Source organism: Hippocampus comes, unplaced genomic scaffold, assembly GCF_001891065.2.
Source record: "Hippocampus comes isolate QL1 unplaced genomic scaffold, H_comes_QL1_v1.1 scaffold270, whole genome shotgun sequence".
NCBI lineage: Eukaryota > Metazoa > Chordata > Actinopteri > Syngnathiformes > Syngnathidae > Hippocampus > Hippocampus comes.
The window spans coordinates 994335-1000159 of record NW_017805631.1 but is presented as its reverse complement, the minus strand read 5'-3'; positions in this window follow the sequence as shown (position 1 = coordinate 1000159).

Here is a 5825-nt window from a genome sequence, read left to right as displayed (position 1 = left end):
CCCAGTGTCTGTGTGGTTTTTATTGGAGTACATCAGTTTCCTTCCACATTCCACACGCATGGTAGGTTAATTGTACACTCTATAATACAGTTGTCAAACTCAAGGCCCAGGGGACCAGATCTGGCCCACCACATCATTCTATGTGTCCCGCGAAGGCAAATCCATTTCTACTTCACATTCTGATCCGCTTTATATTCACAAAGGTCACAGGGGGTGCTGGAGCCTGTCACAGCCGTCTTCGGGCAGTAGGCGGGGGACACCCTGAACCGGTTGCCAGCCAATCGCAGGGCACACAGAGAGGAAACAACCATCCACGCTCACACTCACACCTAGGGACAATTTAGGGTGTTCCCTTAACCCGCCACATATGTTTTTGGAACATGGGAGGAAACTGGAGTGCCTGTAGAAAACCCATGCAGGCATGGGGAGAGCATGCAAACTCCATACAGGAAGGCCGGGGCTGGAATCGAACCCGGTGCCTCCGCACTGTGAGGTTGACGCGCTAACTAGTCCACCACCGGGCCGGCCAATAGCAAATCATGTGTTTCAACTTATGATCCTTGCTAAAATCTCTACCAAAATGTCAAATTGTCATGTGTAATAAATAACGATGAGATTTTGCAGTAATTTTGTTACCCTGTTTGCACTCGCTTGGACAATAATTGAACAAACGACAAACTTAACTGACTGATTTCAAACCTAGTAAAATTGTCCCTTGGTGTGATTGTGAGTGTGAATGGCTGTTTATGTGTGCCTTGAGACTGGTGTACCTCACCTCTTGCCCGAAGACAGCTGGGATAGGCTCCAGCACGCCCGCGGCCCTTAAGTGGTTTGGATAGTGGGTTGATGGATGTTTATTCTCTTTAAAACAAGGGTGTCAAACTCAGTTTTGTCACGGGCCACTTTGGAGTTACATCTTCCCTTGGAGGGCCATCACAACAGTGAAACCACAAAATCATTGAATCATCTTATCGCATTATTACTTGTACACAAAAAAATAAACGATAACTAGTTCTGAAATCAGTGAACTATAATGGTTTGTTCAATTATTGTTCAAATGAGTGTAAACAAGGTAACAATATTCTTGCAAAATCTCAACATTATTTATGACATGGAACGATTTGACATTTCAATACAGATTTGAGCAAGTTGCAAGTTGACACACGATTTGCTTTCACAGGCCACATAAAATGATTTGGCGGACCGGATTTGGCCCCCAAGCCTTGAGTTTGACACCAGTGTTTTAAAATTTACATTCTATTGTAACAGGGAAGACAAATATCTGTTGTCCAGTCCACAGACAATAATGTGTATGCTGTATTTTATATGCACTTGTAAAAGTGAGCCATGCCATACTAAGGTGTGCAAGTGTGTACGTATGCGCACATGAGCGGTAATGGGTCGATCGCGGGAGGTTGGTTGATCAAAAAGTAGATCTTCGGTCAAAACCTCAAGGCTTGTGACAGCTTTCAGCAAAACGTTATTCTGAAGTGACAGCAAGTGGAAAACATACCCATGTCACCCAGACCCAGTCATGTCATTTCAAAACCTCCCGTGAATCTTTTGTTGAAAAGATTGGCTTTTCAAGAAAAAAAGAAAAAAGGTTGTTTTTATTTATTTATTTTGCGTAAGTGCACAGTATGCTAAGTACCTGGTAGATGATGTAGAGGACCGGGTCAGCAGGCTTAATGTTCACATTATGAAGGCACATTAATGTTATGAATAAAGATGGAGAATATTGGATTAGTTGTACTTTTTTGAATACCTGAACCCCTTTTTTTGTGAGATACATGATGCGGCCCAGACACAGACTCTATCACAGGAGTCGACAACACGCGGCTTCGGAGCTTTTGAAAATGTTTGAAAATGGAAAAAGATGGGGGAGTGAAAATATATTTTTTGTTTGAATATGGTTTCTGTAGGAGGACTAACATTCTGAACATTTTCCAATGCTGTGAAAATATGTCGAATAAATATTACATTTCTGCCAACGAAGATTTGCGTCATAGCCTGCGACACACGTTTCTATTAGCAGAGCGGGATGCCAGGCAGGTGGCTGTTGTAAGAAGAAACGGCGTTTCATGTCCAATTCACCAAGGGAACTGGCAAAGAATGGCAATCTGAAGGACCGAGAGAAGCATTTTAAAACGGTACACGTCAGCTATGAAAGTTAACACGCTGCAAAAGTGCGTCCTGTGCCTCGTTCATCTCAGGGGCAGTTATGACTGTTGCTCATTATGGCATGGGTGTGTAAGTGTGTGTGTGTATGCGTGCGTGTGCGGTCACGGGTCAATCGCGGGAGGCTGGTTGATCGAAAAATAGAGCTTTGGTCAAAAAAGGTTGGTCCCCCCTGCTCTACAGGATACACTGCAGGGGGAAAAAAAACGTTTAATCGGGAAGGCTCATTGTGTATTTGTAGCCAAGTTAGTCATTTTGATAGTGGCTGAATATAGCTAATATAGATACATACAGCGTGTGTTGCCTTCTTTCTGAAGCTTTTAATTTGTTGCGGCTCCAGACACATTTGTTTTTTGTTTTTTTGGTCCAATTTGGCTCTTTCAACATTTTGGGTTTCCGACCCCTGCTCTATCACCAGCGGTCCCCCACAGAAGTAATGCTTAAGACCCCTGCTCTAGGTACTGTAGTTCTTGCGCTAATGGTTGCAGTCACTCTTGAGAGTTTACAGCCCGTGAAATAATGAGATATATTATCTTTGGAGTCCCGTTCATCATATATAATGCAGTGAAACGATGTAGTATGCATTCCCTTGTGGATACAACAGTGTCTTGGTTCACTCTGATCAAAGGACCCACATGCTGAAACAAACCTACAGAAATGTCTTGAAAAGCTGGTTCTTCAGTGACAGGAGTGGTTTGCACTTCTATTTCAGTGTCTAAAGATTTGGCATTTGAAACTCAGTTTGGGCCTTCCTGCATGGAGTTTGTATGTTCTCCCCATGCTTACAGTATGTGGGTTTTCTCTAGGAATTCCTGCTTTCTTCCACATTTAAAAAAACATTTATGTAACGTAAATCTCCAATTTTTTTTTGTTTTGTTTTTAATTATGTGTGAGTAGCTGTTTGTATATGTTAAGGATGTACCCCGTCTCTTGCCAAACTCAGCCGAGATACGCTTGAGCTCTCCCTTGATCCCAATTTAGTCTTTTGGCACCGTAAAAGCATTTAAAGTGGCATATTGTTTTTTGTGGTATGTTTCAACTTTGCATTTGCCATAAAAGCAGCCCTAACCACCATCAGCAGGCTGGCCAAATGTCTCTCCAAATGGCAACACATCGTGCTGCACAAAAGAGCGAATGCACATTACCTTGTCAGTAATCGCAGGCATGCTCTTCGTTTGTTTTTTGTTGGCCTGCACTGGCACTTGCATGCTATCTGTGTTGGTGTAATGCTGTACCTGATCTGATCGTGTGTGTTATCAGGCGATGAGCAGAGAAAGGGAGCAGAGACTCATAAAAGCCACACTTTGGAGCAGACGGGAGGTGTCCAAATGGCATGAAGAGAAAGCTCTTCATGCCATTTGGACACCTCCCGTGCATTTGTCTGGCAGACCGCAACAATGTTGAACAACAATGCTTTCACTTTCGATTGTGAGAAAACCACTGAAGCCATTTTCTAAATACAACATGCTTCACTCTTGAAGTCATTTGTTACATTTGCACCAAGAAAAAGAATACTGCAATCATCATTTATAGATCAGGTTTTTGTCACCCGTACAGCAAATCGCCAAATACTTGAATGAAGCTGTGTAAAATACGTTGTTGCTTGCATTTTTAGTCTCATAATTTAATTTCTTATTTTGTAGATGCATCGCAATGTTTGAATGAATCTTTTATACCTTTTCAATAATAAATTACTGAATAATTGTCATGCTAATGGCAGGGAAAAAAAGATGCCTGTAGAGGCTCTAAGCCCAGGCAACGGTGTCAAACTCAGTTTTGTTACATCTTCTCTCGCGGGGCCTTTATGACAGTAAAACCACAAAAATGTTGAATCATCTGATCGCATTATTACTTGTACATAAAATAATAATAATAATGGATTACTGCCGGTAGTTTTGAAATCAGTCAACTATAATAGTTTGTTCAATTATTGTTCAAATGAGTGTAAACAGGGTAACAATATTGCAAAATCTCAACGTTATTTATGACACATGACAATTTGACATTTCGATACAGATTTTAGCAAGGATCATGCAATTTGACACACATGATTTGCTTTCAAAATGACCTGGCGGGCCTTGAGTTTGACACCCATACCTTAAAGGCATGCTAACTGAAGACTGGTTCTGCAGCAGGAAAACACCTATTGTGTCATGCTGTGTTCAAATTAATCACATTACTGACATACATTCGCTTCACATTTTCACTCTTCTCTGTAAAGTCTTGGTTGCATGCACTTGGTTCAATTCGATATTTGGTCAAACTACGATATGTCTAATGCCTATCAACCTCAAAGTGCAGAGGTGCAGGGTTCGATTCCGGCTCCGGCCTCCCTGTGTGGAGTTTGCATGTTCTCCCCGTGCCTGCGTGAGTTTTCTCCCGGCACTCCGGTTTCCTCCCACATTCCAAAAACATGTGTGGCAGGTCAATGGAACACTCAAAATTGTCCTAGGTGTGAGTGTGAGTGTGAGCGTGGATGGTTGTTCGTCCCTGTGTGCCTTGCGATTGGCTGGCAACCGGTTCAGGGTGTCCCCCGCCCATTGCCCAGAGATGGCTGGGATAGGCTCCAGCACATCCCACGACCCTTGTGAGGATAAGCGGATCAGAAAATGGATGGATGGATGGAGGTGGTGAGAGTGCTCCTGTCAGCTTGTTGAGTTGTGGATTTTTCAACAAGGAAGACATGTTGGATGTGGTCAAAACTTGCTCAACCGGTTAGGTAGTGGTAAGTTAAGCAGTTTTAAGAATACAACTGTTTACATATTCTGGATTTGCTATTTATTTATTTATTTGGGGTCTGGGGGGGGACGCCTTGACTCTTGTGGTACTGTATATGTGGTGGTGCTCAAAGACAGAGAATGTGTCACTCAATGCTCCAGGGATGGTCGTTCACTCATTGGACTTCTGTGAAGGCAGCACAAAAGCATGTTTGACTGACTTTTGATATTTACATAGATGCAAGCCAACACAAGAGGGCACATTTAGAAAATGGATGGTCTGCGACATTGTGAGCATGAACACACCTGACCTGATTCGATGCCGATCCAAGTCAAGTCACATTTATTTATATCGCCCTTGAATCGCAAACAATCTTAAAGGGCTTCACATTAATCAACATTAATTCGACATGAATCATTGTGCTAAGTGATCATAATCGTGTGCTCCTTATAATGTTTTTAGTGCACTGATGTGAGGAGCCCAAGGTTCAGAATCATCACCCTATTAAAAGAGAAAAATAAACTGCCAGTAAACATGAGCCCTCATACATTCTACAAACCAATCTGCAAGAAACCAAGATCCATGTAGCATGCTAACTCCACAATATATCTTTTAAGACAAAACCTAAAATATACTGCTGTAGTGACTTCTATGTACATAATTCACCACCAACTGCAAATGTGTGAATGCAATGTTCATATGCTTGTCAGAGAGTTCACGATTATTTGGTAACGGGGTAGAAATAATTGCAGTCCCTTTAAGGACCGCCATTTTAGTCTGCTTGTTTCTATGGAAACTTACTTTCGGCGGGCTTTGTTTGGCACGAGTGTTTTTTTTGTGGTGCAAATAAAAAAAACACGACACACTCTCTCTCGGAGTGCGCACGTGAGAAATTGTCGCTTTCTTCGAGTTCTACAATTTCCACACTG